This window comes from Mauremys mutica, chromosome 15 (genome assembly GCF_020497125.1).
Source record: "Mauremys mutica isolate MM-2020 ecotype Southern chromosome 15, ASM2049712v1, whole genome shotgun sequence".
Lineage (NCBI taxonomy): Eukaryota > Metazoa > Chordata > Testudines > Geoemydidae > Mauremys > Mauremys mutica.
In genome coordinates, this window is record NC_059086.1 from 448054 (window position 1) to 464198 (window position 16145).

The following is a 16145-nucleotide window of genomic DNA, read 5'->3' on the forward strand; positions in this document are numbered from 1 at the left end:
ATTCTTGAGAGGCCACAAAACCAATGTCAGTCAGATGTACTAATATTGTACAGGACAAACATTCCATACGATACCAGGCTCTTGTAACAAAGGTACAGACCAGTTTGGGCTATAGAACTCTTGTATACACATATTTTTATGCATTAGTATTTCAATGCTTGGAACGTTAGTGTTATCAGCGTAATATATAGTTATGCCAGCCAGCTAACTGCTAGGTGGCTTGTCCCCGACTCCTGCTACTGGGGGGCTGTTCCAGAACTTCCCTTCTCAGCTGGTTAGAAATCTTTTTCTAATTTCCAGCCTCAACTCGTTCCTGGCCAGTTGATTTCCACTTGTGGTCCTCACATTGTCTTCTAGCTTCTTCTCTCTCCCTAGTGTATGTATTGACAAGTCGTATCCGTTTTTGGCCTGTCTTGCTAGGCTAATCAAGCCAAGCTTCATGAATGATTACATGGGCTATTTAAAATGCACTGTGTTCGACTGGGGATGAATTTTTTTTTAAAAATTGTAATTAAAAATTATGTATTATTTTGTATTAGTAATTAGTGTTTCTGACCGTCAGAGTTTCTCCACTGCCCTGTGCTATGTGCTGTGCAGAGAAGATTCAGTGCAGGGGAAAATCTGTCAGAAGTCTCAGTTCATCTCCTGCTCCACCCTTATCTATAAGGCCTAAATCACCTGCTTACCAGTTTCTTTCTCCAGCTGTCTCCTCCCCCACTAGTCTGATTCATATTCCAGCCGATAGGACTGCTGTATGCAAATAGGAGGAGGAATGAAGACAGGTGAACAGGGGATGTCCTGTGATTCTTCTTTGAGTGCTTGCTTATGTCCATTCCACATTAGATGTGTGTGCTCGCCACATGCAGCAGTGCCAGAAGTTTTTCCCTCAGCAGTATCCTTAGGGGTCCGGCTCTGGCACCCTCTGGAGTGGCACCCGCATGGTGTGGTATAAGGGACGCCACCGGCTCCTCCCCCTCCCCCCCCGTTTTTTCTTGACACCAGTGATGGTGCTGGAAAGCCTGCAGCTTTGGCTAGAGCCGTGCCAGGCAGCTCAATGCCCCCTTCGGGAAGTCGGGCCTCACCTCAAGTCGAGTGGTGCAGCCCATCCCGCACTTCACCTGCAACTCCGGTCTCGGGGAAAACCTGCATTGGGACCTATGTGTGTGTTCTCACCTCAGCACCGCCATTCCCCATTGGGAGGGACATCCCACTATCGCTGGCCCACCCGAAGCCGTCACACCTCAGGACTAGAGAGGCAGGCCTAGTGCAGCCCTCTTCCATCCCCACACGGGGCACTGATCGAGGGACTCGAGGCGTACCTCTGAGGCACACGCCACCCAGCAAAAACTCCAGGACTGGCCCTGACCATCACCAAGGGCCCAGTACCGATCACGAGACAGACCGTGGACCACAAACTACCGATCTCTGAAGTGTCATCGTTCGTCTCCCAGAAGTAGGTCGCCCTACTCAGGAAGATCCTCTCGGCAACCGGCCCGTAGTAGCTCCCAGTCTCATTCGACGTCCCGGTACCAGTCGAGTAGTGTGAGGCGTGGATCGCCGGGTGTCCGATGCAGATCTGCCAAACGTCAGTCCTGAGACCCCAATCAAGACGCCCGTCCCACTCGGACAGGTCAGCTCCAGGATGCAGTGACTGGCACCAGTCAGACGAAAGTCACTGCTCCACCGGATCCTGGTTGCCCGGTACTACCCGCTCCACTTATAGCTCTGGCACTGAGCAAGGTTCCCTGACTGGCTCAAACCGCAGCAGCCTCAGGGCCGGGGAGCCAGCCTCGTCAGGACCAGCCCTACAAATGAGTTAAGGGTTACAATCGCTGCCTGGGCCACCCATCTCCACTCTCTGCCCAGTCAGGCTCGACCTGTACCAAGCAAGGGGCCAAATGGTCATTTGGAGGGTGCGCCCGGGGGCAACCTACCAGACTATTCCCCGCATCCCCCTTTCCCAGTGTTCTCCAACTGCCTTTTCCCTTTTCCTCCCTGCTTGGAACGCTATAACTTGGGAACGTTGCATCCTCAGCACAGTGGAGCAGGATTATACCTTCCAGTTCCTTTCTACACCACCCTTCCCACCCGCCTTCCCCGTCCCTCTTCAGGGACCCCTCTCACGAGAATCTTCTTGCGCAGAAGGTAAGGGGGTTACTACAGCTGGGTGCGGTGGAAGAAGTTCCTCTCAAGTACAGGAACAAGGGATTCTGTTCCCGGTACTTTTTAATCCCAAAGGCCAAGGGCGGTCTACAGCCCATCCTGGACCTGCGAGACCTCAACAAGTACCTAAAGAAGCTAAAGTGCCACATGGTTTCCCTGGCTTAACATCCCCTCCCTGGATCCGGGAGACTGGTACGCCACCCTAGACTTGAAGGACGCCTACTTGCACATAGCGATCTTTCAAGCACGCAGACGCTTCTTCCAGTTTATTGTGGGGCCCCACCACTACCAGTTTGTGGTCCTCCTGTTCAGCCTGGCGGCAGCACCCACAGTGTGTACAAACTTCATGTCGGTGGTAGCTGCTTACCTCAGGCGCCGGGGTATCCTGATCTACCCGTACCTCAATAACTGGCTGGTCAAGGGCACCTCTGGGCCTCAAGTCTGAAGGGATGTTGTGGTGCTTCAAGTCACATGCTCCTCTCCAGGCCTCCTAGTAAATGACAAAAAGTCGACTTTAGCACCAGTGAAGAGGACAGAGTTCATCGGAGTGGTCCTCGACTCGACCTGCCCCACGGTGTTCCTGCCACTGGAAAGGTTCCAGACATGGATGGACCTCATCAAGTCTCCGCGTTCCCCTAACTGCAGCCAGGGTCTGCTTGTGCCAGCAGGGTCACATGGCAGCATGCACTTACATTGTCTGCCATGCCAGGCTCCAGATGCGGCCCACACAGCAATGGCTGGGGACGGTCTATTCCCAGGACCCCCTGGAAAAGATGGTTACCATTCCCCAGGAGATACTTACCTTGCTGTGTTGGTGGACCGACCACAGGACAGTCCCGGAGGGGGATCTGTTCGACACCCCCCCCCCAACTCCATCGAGTTGGTGTCAGATGCCTTGGACCTTGGCTGGGGGGCACATCTCGGCGACCTCCAGACTCAGGGGATGTAGTCCCCAGAGGAGGTGAAATTGCACATAAATGTCAAGGAGCTCAGACCGGTCTGGCTGGCTTGGGGAGTCTTCAAGCCCCACCTGTTGGGCAAGGTGGCACGAGTCCTGACAGACAATGCAGCCTCAATGTTCTACATCAACAGGCAAGGGGGCACGCGCTCATCGTTTTTCTGTCAGGAGGTGCTCCATCTATGGGACTTCCACATCAGCCACAAAATCCACCTGGAAGCATGTCTCCTTCCCGGCCTCAGGAAAATGCTGGCGGACCAGCTCAGCAGGGACTTCTCCTCTCACCACGAGTGGTCGCTCCACCAGAGGTAGCCTGCATGATCTTCCAAAGGTGGGGAATTCCCCAAGTGGAACTGGTCACTACCAGACAGAACAGGAAATGCCACCAGTTTTGTTATTGACAGGGTCTGGGCAAGGGCTCTATCTCCGATGCCTTCTTCCTGTTGTGGTCAGAGAGCCTGATCTATGCGGTTCTGCTCATCAGCAGGGCCCGGGCAAAGATCAAGAGGGACAAGGCACAGGTGGTTGTGATCATCCCAGCGTGGCCTCACCAGCACTGGTTCGGCACGCTCATGAACCTGTCCGTGCCCCCTCCCTGGCCCCTGCCCAACAGTCTGGACCTGCTGTCACAGGACCATGATCAGCTCCTGCACCCCAACCTTGTGTCTCTTCACCTCTCAGCGTGGATGCTGCTTGGCTGAAGCCAGAGGAGCGGACCTGTTCAGAGGAGGTCCAACAGGTCGTCCTGGGAAGTAGGAAGCCCTCAACCAGACTGACTCTACCTGGCCAAGTGGACCAGGTTTTTCCACTGGGCGTCTGAGCGTGGCATCTATCCCTTGCATTCTCCCTTACAGGATGTCTTAGACTACTTGCTTCATTTTGAGGAGCCTGGTGGGGGTCCTTCTGCTGCTGATTGTCAGAGCCCACTTGACTAGAACTCAGGCATCTTCGGCAGCCTTCCTGGTGCACATCCCTATCCAGGACATCTGTAGAGCTGCGACGTGGTCCTCTGTCCATATGTTCACGTCTCATTACGCCATCACTCAGCAAGTCAGGGATGACACTGGGTTCGGCAGAGCTGTGTTGCAATCTACACATCTGTGAACTCCTACCCGCCTCCGTTGGTGCTGCTTTGGAGGCACCTAATATGGAATGGACATGAGCAAGCACTCGAAGAAGAAAAGAGTTATCTTTTCTGTAACGGGGGTTCTTCGAGATGTGTTGCTCATGTCCAGGCCACAGCCCGCCCTCCTTCCCCATTGTCAGTTTCCAGCAAGAAGGAACAGAGGGTGGGGGGAGCCGGCGGCACCATTTATACCGCGCCATGTGGGCACCACTCCAGGGGCCACCAGAGCCGGTCCCCTACGGATACTGCTGAGGGAAAAACTTCCAGCACTGGTGCATGTGACAAGCACACGCACCTAATATGGACGTGAGCAGCACATCTCGAAGAACACCAGTTACGGAAAAGGTAACTGTCTTTTCCATATCTTGCTATTGAGCTATAACATCTTTTTTTAGAAGCTGATATCCAGTCTTGATTTTCACTCTCCACATGATGGAGAAACTACCACATCTTAGGTAATCTGTTTCAAGGGTTAGGCACCCTCACTGTCAAAATCTTGCTCCTGACTTCTAGCCTAGGAGAGTTATTCTGGAATAGCGATTCCTGATTGGCTCCCTATGTGGACACTCATTCCAGAATAAAAGTGCCTTAGCACTTGTCCGCACTTGAAAAGTTTTTCAGTGGCACAGCTGCAGCTACACCACTGTAGATCTACCTACACCAACGGGAGGGCTTTTCCCATCAGTGTACGTAATCCTCCTCCCTGAGAGGTAGTAGCTAGGTCAATGGAAAAGTTCTGTCAACCTAGTGATGTCTACACTTGGGATTAGGCTATCTTAACTACCTAGCTCAGGAGTGTGGATTTTTCAAACCAATGAGTGACGTAGCTGGGTCGACCGAACTTTTTTTTAGTGTAGATTAGGCCTTAAACTAATTCAGAGTAAAACACTCTTATTCCAGAATAAGAGCATCCCTCCACATGGTGTTAACCAGGAATCACTATTCCACTTGAAATTCATAGCATACCTTAATCTGTATTAATTTCCCTATGTACACAAACACTAAATTTATCTAGCTTCAGCTTCCAGCCATTCTGCCTTTGTCTGGTAGATTTAAAGAGTCATCTGCTATCAGAAATTTTGTGTGTGTGTGTGTATTCCAAAGCACTTGCCTCCTCTGAAATGCAGTAGAAACGCTATAGAACCTTTGTCCCTTTCATCTATTACCAGCATTAATAAGTGGAGCAGTACAGTGAGTGTCTGATTCTGCACAGGTTTAAAATCATAATTAAGTCATTTTTCAAGCTGCCCATCAAGCCCTGTCTGGATATGAGGGACAATTTTAACAGAATTATCTGTGTAATCTTATTTCAGAGTCTTCTCTTCTCACCTTCCTATACTCTGGGTTTAATTTTATTGCATCTGCTGCAGATTTGAACATCATGCATTCCCCCCTCCTTCTAAAGTGGATTCTGGGGGGAGCGGGAAAATGCCAAGATAACAGTTGCCAAGATAACAGTAGCAATTGTATCATACTATGGCTGAGTTACTGCATGGGATTTCATTTTATTTTATTATTTTTTAAATTAAAGTTGTTTTTAATTTAAAAATTAAGTCTCCTCTAAGGCTGAAACTTGGTAGAATGAGTTTATTCCCCCAGGGGATTCTGGCAGCTAAGTGTGCAGAAAAACTAAAGGCAGCGTAATGTAGTGGTTGGGGCACTGGCCTAGGAGACCTGAATTATCTTCCTGGCTGTGACCTGCTGTATGAGCTTGGGCACGTCCCATCCCCTCTCCATGCCTCAGTTTCCCTTCAAACTTGGTTTATGCAGATTGTGAGCTCTTTGGAGCACAGATTCTCTCACTATTTGTATGTGCAATACACTGCTCAAGGGAGGCTTCACTATATTAAACACCTCTGGCCTTAGCTCATTCCTTGCACACACCTCTTTGCCAGGCGCTAGTGTGAAAATACCTCTGGTCCCACTCTCAAACACCACACTAAATCTCTCGTGTGGCAGAGACTCGGCCATGATACCTGCTTGAGAATTTAAATGCATGGCCCCACTTTGATGCGACTGAGCAATGCTGTCCTCCAAGATACAGCAGACATTCCTCTGCTGACATGAAAGCAAGTCTGTGTTGCGGGCACCAGCTGGCTGGGGCTGGGAGGCTGTTGCTTCTAGGGGAGCTGGAGGGGCAATGTGACAGGTGTGATTCAGCCTGTCATTCTTTCCAAGAAGTGGAGGAGATTCCTGCTTAATGTGGTCTGACTCTAGGATCAGGACTGAGGGGAGCTGCCCCTTGATACAGCTCAGTGGTTGGGCCAAGGTGGGGGGAGTGAATTATTACAGAGCAAGTTCTTTGGATCAAGCTGGATTCTTGCCCTCTAGGAGCCTGATTCTCAGTGACTCCAAACCTGGCTGGGGAGAGGCGGTGCTCAGCCCCCCTTGGAAACATGCCTGATTCTGGGCCCTGTGTGGCCCCCAGTGTCTGTCAGAGCTCCCTGTGGCTCAGGAAGCAGTGACTAGCCCCAGTGCAGAGCTCTCTGGTCAGGCCCCTGATCTGCCCCTTGCACTGGGAGCAGGGCAGGTGCAGAGACCTTTAAAATATCCTCAAGGACTTGCTTCCAGCCCACCTCACAGCGCCTGCTGAGAACTCCAGGCTCTCAGCTGGGATGGCAGATGAGTGTTACCTCTGGAAGCCAGCTCCTCTTAACCCCCCGCCCTCCCCAACTTTGTTCCACCGGGGCGGCCTCCTCTCCAAAGCACAGCTCAGATTCCATCTTTCCTCCACTGAAAGCCAAATGGATTCTCACCTTCAATTTACCCTCTTTGGGGTTGTGTTACTCTGTCCCAGGAAGCACTTGGGATGCCGTTTCTGTGAAAAATGCTGCTGTTATTAAATAAACGTGTAGTACAGAACAAAATAGTTAATGGGGTATCTTGGAGCAGGGGAGTTTTCTCTGTTTATTAGATTCCACTAATAGGAGAGTGTATCTTTGCTTGCTCAGCTGATCAAATCAGAGTTTGCCGGTCTCTACAGTAATTTGTGGTCAAGGCTAGGGACTGGGTAACATGGTTCTTGTTCTTATCTGTGTTGTTTAATGGCATTATTCCTCAGGCTTAACAGTTTGTCACCAGTGGCCTCTCTGTTGTTTCTGGACATTAGCTCCTTGTTGTTGAGGTCCTGAGTTTCTCTGTCGTGAGGGCAAGAACCACCTGTGCTGCTAATATTAAAGCTGAGGGTTTGTCAAAGCGAAATGAAATCCATCCTTAGAGGTTTTTAAGGCCTGGCTCGACAAAGCCCTGGCTGGGATGATTTAGTTGGTGTTGGTCCTGCTTTGAGCAGGGGGTTGGACTAGATGCCTCCTGAGGGCTCTTCCAACCCTGAGATTCTATGAATGGCTAGAGACCCACAACTCCCACTGCTTTACATCTATTTCAGGTACTCAGACAGCCCCACAATTATCACAGTACTTCAGTCTTCAGTACATTTCCTCACAGCACCCGCATGAGGTAGGGATGTATCACCTCTGTCACAGCTCAGGGCAACTGCGCCGGTATTTCCCTTCTGTGATCCAGCAACAGCACCCACCGTAGGTTCCTGGCTCCTCGGCATCATCTCTCTGGGGTGGAGACCCATGTGTCTCTCCCTCGTGGCTAGAGTTTTTCCAGGCTGCACAGTAGCAGAGGCTATAAACAGTGTCATGGCCTGACCCGAGGAAGAGTTCTGTGACAGCTCAGAAGCTTGTCTCGTTCACTAACAGAAGTTGGTCCAACCTAAGATATCACCTCATCCACCTTTTATCTCTAACATCCTGGGGCCAAGATGGCGACACCAATCCTGCAAAAACAATCCCCATTTGGTAGGTGGGGGAAGAGAAACACTAGGGCCAGATTTCTAAAGGTGTAGGTGCCTAGTGGGAAGGCTACTGTGTTTGTTTGGTTTTTTTTTTTCCTGTAGCACCTGAAGAAGGATGCAAACGTTCTATGTTGCTACAAAACCCAGGCCCAATGTGCAATCTCCTTCTTCAAAGCTGGGTTCTTGCCATTGGAATTAGCCAGCTGTATGGCCCATGTGCCCAGCACCTGTAGTGTTTAGCCTCGAAGCTCACCTTGAGTAAGTTAGGTAGCACACCTGTTCTACAGATGGGGAAACTAGAGGGGCAGCATGACTTATGCAAAGTCACGAAGCAGAGAAGGAACAGAACCCAGAAGTGCTGACTCTCGGCCAGCCTGCTCCAGTCGCTGGGGATAGAAACCAGGAATCCTGGCTCCCAGTCTCTGCTCTAACCACTAAAACACACTCCCCTCTTAGAACGGGGAATAGAATCTAGGTGTTCTCATGGTCCATCTGTGTCTAATCACTAGACCATGCCCCTGTCATGGATTTATTAAACGTTAGAGAGGCACGCTCTGTCTTTTCTTGACTGATCCACGATCTCCACATCTCAAATTTGGGACTAGCAGGGCACTCAGAGATACATGGCTTAAAAAACACAGGTTGACTCCAGGTTTTGTACCTTCAGTGAGACTCAGCTCACAGCCCAGGCTGCAGAGAGAGAATGTTCGTATTTCCACATTTGCATTGCCCCACATGAGGGTGTGGGTGGGGAAATTGGAATTATGAATTGTACAGAATCAGACTACAATGTGCTGGCTCTTTCATCCTGCTCCTATAGCGGTTTTGTTAAATCCCACATATATGGGTGTTTTGTAGAGATGACAAGACTGGGATTGTGGGACTTTAATAATTGGGTATTTCAGAACCCTATCGTTGTAACTAAAATATCGTGTGTCTCATTGGGGGAATGAGGGAGATTAACATGCAGTTTAATGAACTGAATCCACCTCATCTAGGAGAGGCCAATTTATTAGCATAACCTTAGCAAAGCAAAGATTAAGACAAAGTTTGAACTCAACCACTGGGGAAAGTAGTAGAGTAAGGAAGGCAGCCAAGAATTAATGGCAGCACAGGTGGATTTCAAATAGTGCTATAACTTATTACTGTAAATCTTGGTCTATGCACAGTTTTTGCTTCAGTGCAACTATTGCAATTAGGGGTGTGATTTCTTGCAGATACAGCTATACCAGTACAGCTCCTAGTGGGGAACACAGTAATATTGGTGTATATAGGTGCCGCATTTCTCTTTCTGTACAGAAACAACTGTACTGCTAAAAAACAGTGTAAATGCACCCTCATTTCGAGGGGTGTACAGCTCTAATGAGATGGGTAGAGGTAAGTGGCATAACTTTTCTCTTTGGGCAATGTCTGTTTAAACTCGAGTGGTTTCTAAACTGATCAAGTGGCGCACAAGCTGTGTGTCGAGAAAAGAGCAGTGGGCTGGGACTCAGTCCTGAGTTCAGTTCCTGGCGCCCCCTGTAGGACCTGCACGAGTTTCTTAGAATGAGGTTTTGAGAACCACTCCACATTATTCTAGCTCTGCTACTGGTTGAGTCATTGGGAATTTAAGTTAGACCAATGCTGAGTACTTTAGAAGAGCCCACCTCAGTTCCTGATCTGTGACACAGAGAGAACACCATTCCCTGTGTCTGCTTGGACTGTGTCTTGTCTCTTTGCAGCACCCAGATCTCAGCTGAGCCCTCTATCTACGACCAATGGCGACAAGCATTAGACCAGTACCTTGGCCTTCTAAGTGTGAAGGAAGAGAAGCCAGGTGAATGCTCATTAGTCTTTATGTCCATTAGGGTTGATTTATAAATTCCCCAATGAGAAAAGCTGAGAGGCATCTGCTAGGATGTGCACCAGTAAAACAAAGGTCAAAACTATCCCAAGGGGAAACTGGGACTGGACTATAAGGGCACTTTGTGAAGGAATTTGCTTTCCTGGGGCCACGTCTGGAGATGAAAATCCCCAGTGACAGCAGAGGACGTGGACTAGGGGACAACTGCAATATCCTTTTGTTTCCAGATGATGATTTGAAAATCTTCCCAGCATGTTGTCCTGGGCATTGGTAGTCTGCTCCTTATTAAATAGAGGGGGCCCAGCCTGGCCCCCCCACACCCTGCATTGCAGGTTGGGGGCATGGGAGGGATGCATCAGCAGCTTAAGACCACCCTGAGGGCTTGTCTGCACATAACTCCATGTGTGGACACACTGAGTCTGGAGTAAATTGTGCTGTGTTCCAAACTGGAATAAAAGTAACCACACATGGAGTTATTCAGGAATAGTGACTGCACTTTAAATTCACACCCTAACTTAATCAGAATACACTTTCAAGTGTAGATAAGCCCTTTATGGAGTCAAGTATCAGAGGGGTAGCCATGTTAGTCTGGATCTGTAAAAGCAGCAAAGAATCCTGTGGCACCTTATAGACTAACAGACGTTTTGCAGCATGAGCTTTCGTGGGTGAATACCCACTTCTTCAGATGCAAGACTCCTTTATGGAGATCTGACTTATGCCTTCTCTACAAGCAAATTTGCACCAGTTTAATTGCACCAAACCAATTTAATTAAACAGGTGCAAACCCCTTGTGTGGACACCCCTTATTTTAGTTTAGCTTAACTCAGTTCCAAGGGCTGGGCCACACACACACTCACACTGATATAACTAGCTGTGTTGCATTAAACCAGCCCAGCTTTGTATGTGGATGCTCTTAGATCATTTTACACTTGTGCTTATTGTAAATTTAGGCCTGGCTGAGGCACAAAATTTGTGCTTAGCGAACACCCTCGTGTGGACACAGTTATATCAGTGTAAAGGTGCCGTATGCCTGCTCTACACAGCATTTTTATAACGATATAACTATTTTCATTATATTGGGCTGTGGGTTGTGTGTGGGTTTTTTTTTTCTTTTCTGAAATAAAGTTATACTGATACAACCATTAGTGTGGATGCAGTTATCCCAGTATGAAGCTTTATACTGATATAACTTATTCCCCTTCCTGTATAGGAATAGCTATACTGATAGAACTACACTGGTATAGTTTAAAGTGGAACAACTTTGGTGTGTAGACAAGGCCATATATCCTGTAGGGAGGGGAATAAGGCCATGTCTACACTATCGCTTATGTCGGCAAAATGTGTCGCTCAGGGATGTGAATATTCCACCCTCCGGAGTGACACGTTTCGCCGGCAGATGTGGTAATGTGCACAGTGCTATGTCTGTGGGAGAGCACTCGCCCATCGGCACAGAGCAGCTACACAAGAGATCGTACAGTGGCGCAGCTGCGTCGGTACGCTTGTGCCACTGTAAGCTCGCTTGTGCAGACACAGGCTAAGTTATATCCGTATAAGGCACCTTTATACCGATGTAACTGCATCTACACAAGGAGTTTCCCTGGCTTTTTTTACTACTTTCATAGAAAAATCACACCCCTATATAATCAAAATAATTAAACCAGTATAAAAACCGGGTATGTGCAAACTAAACCAATATAACCAGTTTTAAACTGATATAAGAGCATGCACACACACGTTTCAGTTAAACTAAACGGATTTAAGCTATACATAGAAGCTGCACTGGTTTAAATGCACCCTGAGGCCAGTCTGCACTATACACTTACATCGGTATAACTGCATCGCTCAGGGATGTGAAAAATACACACTCCTGCATGATGCAGTTAAACCAGCCTTAGCACTGTCTACACTGGGAGTTATGTCAGCTTAGAGCTTCTCCCACCGACACAGCTACCACCTCTTGTGGAGATGGAGTTAAGCTGACAGGAGAGCTCTCTGGTCAGCTTAGAGTATCTTCCCCAGAAGCACTACAGCGGCACAGCTGCACCGATGCAGGTTTGTAGTGTAGACCTTCCCTGAGTCAGGAGCGACACCACTCCATTCAACGCAGTTGCATGGGTGAAAAAGCAATGAAAGTGAGCACAGCATCAGGCCTTCAATCTTTCCTGGGCACCCATGATACTTTCTAGCTATAGCTCAGGGCAGGCTCCTCAAAGTTTAACTTCTGCTACTTGATTTTCCTTAATAGTGGGAGTTCTCTATCTTTCTGAGCTGTCTCTTGCTGGGATGACAGCTAAGCTCTTGCTGATGGGAAAACCTTAAGGATTTGGCCAGCTCATGCTAAGATGTCTCTTTACTATTTGAACTTTCTGACTAGAGCTGTGTTCTCAGAAGGCACTTTCAGTAATAAACTTGATGCAGTAGCCGATAGCAGAATTGCTTTCCTGTTGGGAAATGGAGTCGTATTTATCAAAATACATCAGTGGAGATAACCTGGAAATCATGCAACTTGTATTTCTCAGGATGAAAAAAGTGAAACAAGCGCATTGCATGCTGTGGGGAGGGCACGGCTCGGTGATTGTATATCTTGCACCCCTTGTTTAGATTAGTTCAGTATCTCTTATATTGAAAGGAGAAATTCCACAGCAGAGCAACAGGCTCCAGGTTCAAGAATAGAAACACATTTGCTGTTTCTTGTGAGAACAAGGAGAACTTTTTCCCTCTTGCTTTCTCTTTGTGCGCTTTTATTCCTTCAGCGAATGAGTCTTATTGTTTATTGAACAATACATACAGCTTTGTGAGGCCGGAGAGGAAGGCTGGCCCAGGGCTAAGCCATCAGCCTGGGCATTGGAAGACTTGGGTTCAAATCCTGATTCTGCCACAGACTTCCTGCATGACCTTGAGCAAGTCACTTCTCCTCTCCATGCCTCAGTTCCCCGTTGTAATAGCACCTCCCTACTTCACTGGGGTCTTGCGAGGACAAATGCCTCAGAGTGTGAAGTGCTCAGATAGGACAAGAAGGGGCCCTGTATAAATACAATAGGTAGAACAATTAGATTTTTAACCGAAGAGAATGCTAAATGGTGACTTGATCGTGGTCTATGAGAACCTGCATGGCAAAGAGATTTCTCATCGCAGCGAGCTCTTTAAACAAGCAGAAAAGGCGTAACAGGTTCTCCCATTGACATAGCGATGCCTCCCATTGGCGTAGGTAGTGTATTCTCTAAGCATTGCAGTGGCACAGCCGCAGTGCAGTAACTGTAGACAAGCGCAATGCACAGCTTTGTAACAGTGAGGGTAAGTAAGCACTGGAGCAACTTATCTAGGGATGCAGAGGAGTCTCCTTCGCTAAATCTTTCAGCCAAGATGGGATGTCTCTTTCCAGAAGAGCAGCCCTAACTCAAACAGAAGTTATGGGCTTGTTGCAGGAATTACTGGGTTAAATTCTCTCACCCGTGTGATGCAGGAGGTCAGACTAGTTGATTGTAATGGTCCCTTCTGACCTTAACACTTTTTAATCTGTTACTGTGTATGTTTCATTATTACAATGTACTGTTCAGTTTTATGTAGTGTTTTATTTATCAGCAATTGCGATCATGCCTACCCTGTGCTGGGCACGCTACATGCACATATAACAGATTGTTCCTGCCCTGAATAGCTGAGTCCAAGCATAAGACGAGACAGCAGGTGAATACAGAAATAGACTAGAGACTAAGGTTATGGGCATCTCCACACTGTGGTCAGAGGTGTGATTACTGGCAGGCAGACCTAGGCTAGCTTCAATCTAGTTAGCACAACTAAAGTAGCAGTGAAGTCACGGTGGCATGGCCCTCAATCTGCGCTGTACAAGCCCACCTGAAACCCTGGGTACTTACTTGTGTTCCTAGGCTGCGTCGGGGTCTGTACCACTGCTAGATTAAAGGTAGTTTGGACATGCCTGCCAAAGCTGCAGTCACACTTCCTACTGCAGTGTAGACATACGCTTAGAGTCCACTTAATAGTTGGCATCTGGAGCCTCTTACTGAGAGAGAGATGTGATTTCCTTTGGGATGTTTTCCTCTATTTTCAGAGCCTGCCCCAGGTCAGCCTTACTCATGGATTGTTGTTTCCATTTGGTTTGACTACCTGTTCCCTGTTCTTGTCGGCTATAGGTCTTTCAGGTGCTTTGGCTTGACAATGCAAAGCTTTGACCTGTCTGTAACAAGCTAGAGACTTGGCAGGGTCACATGACTTGGAACATTTTGCAGTTTGAAATTGACACCAGTAAAAAGTTCAGGGCTTTTGAAGCAGAAAGCAAAGTGGTATAAATTGCCCTGGGTGCTTCAGACAGAAGAGAAGGTGAAGACTGTCAGTGTCAGGAAATTCTTAGCTCACAAAAGCCAAATAACCTCCCTGACCCTAGAGGATGCAATCAGGAAGAGGTAGAGAATTCCAGCCGGGCACTGGTGCAACAAAAATATTTAAAGGGAAAGTCAGCATCTCCGTGTAACATCTAATTCTGTGTACCTGATGCAGCCATAAAAAGTCAGAGGCTGTTTTCTACAGCAGCTGCACTCCTTGCCATTGGAATCGGAAATTCGCCTGTACAAATGGAAACCCTATCTCTACGAGAGGACTAGAAAATGCATTGCAGGTGAGGCCTTCTTCCCCTGGGGACTGGAGTGCATGGCAACCAATAGGACTCCGACAACACAGATTACTATGATGATTGAATTCAAGCATCTTTCATGGTAGAGAGCTACCTCTTAAAGGGCCAGCACTCATATAATGCAGGGATGAGCTTGTAATAGATACCTGGTGGATGGTGCATGTAGAAGATAAGAGCTTACTTCTGCTGCCAGCTAATAGAGTTTTTTGTTACTCAAGTAGCAGAAGACTCTTATTTTGGTGCATAAAGGCTCTGGTTCATTCCATGCTGCAGATTGCTAGACTGTCTGTCAAATCCCTACTGCAAAAACCCACCTGTCCAGCAAAGCCATGACCATGCTCCGCTCTGTGCCTCTCACTCTTCTGAGCTTTTAGATCCTAAGCTGCTTAGGGTAGGGGCTGTTGCTGGGTGTCTATATTCTATAACTCCATGAGCAATGTGTATGCCCCATTTAATAGATGTATTGATTTCCAAGGCCAGAAGATGACCATTATGATCATCAAGTCTGACCTGGGTAACCCAGGCCAGAGAACTTTGCTCGGTAATTCCTGCATCCAGCCCATAGCTTGTGGTTGAGCTAGTGTGTATCATTCAGACATACCCCGTTTTCATTTAAAGACTCCAAGTGACAAAAAATTTACCACGTCCATAGGTAAAATGTTCCAATGCTTCATTACCCTCCATGTTAAAAACATGCCTCTTATTTCTAGCCTGAATTCGTGTGGCTTCAGATTCTGGTGAACTGCACCAGGCCAATACTTACAATAAATAGCATGGCTGTGCAGGCAAGAAGAGGAGTGTCTGAAGAGAAGAGAGAACTTTTCCCACTGCCATTAACACTGTTGTGTGTGAAGCAGCCATGAGAGGAGGCCAAGGCAAGAAGCGGGTAATGGTACAAACTGAAAATTCAAGGGCAAGGAGCGTGATAAAAAGGGGACTATGTCATTAAAATAAAGTGTGTGTAAGATTCATAGCTTCTGAGGCCAGAAGGGACCATTGTGATCATCTAGTCTGACCTCCTGGATAACTCAGGCCAGAGAAATGCCCCAAAATAATTCCTAGAGCAGATCTTTTAGGAAAACATTGTCTTGATTTAAAAAATGGTCAGCAATGGAGAATTCATCACAACCATTAGAACAAGTTACCAAAGTGTAATTACCCTCACCACTGAAAATTTACAGGCTGAATTTATCTAGCTTCAACTTCCAGCCATTGGATAGTCTTAGAACTCTGTGAGATTGATGAGCCCATTTTAAAATATTTGTTCCCTATGTGGATACTTATAGATTATAATCAACTCATCCCTTAACCTTCTCTTTGTTATGCTAAATAGATTGAGCTACTTAAGTCTATCACTATACAGATGTTTTCTAAGCCTTTAATCATTCTCGTGGCTCTTCTCTGCACGCTCCAATTTATCAACATCCTTCCTGAATTGTGGGCACTGGAACTGGACACAGTATTCCAGCACCGGTCACACCAATGCCAAATACAGAGGTAATATAACCGTTCTACTCCTGCTCAAGACCCCCTGTTTATGTATCCCAGCATCGCATTAGCTCTTTTAGCCACAGCACCACACTGGAGCTCATGTTCAGCTGCTTATCC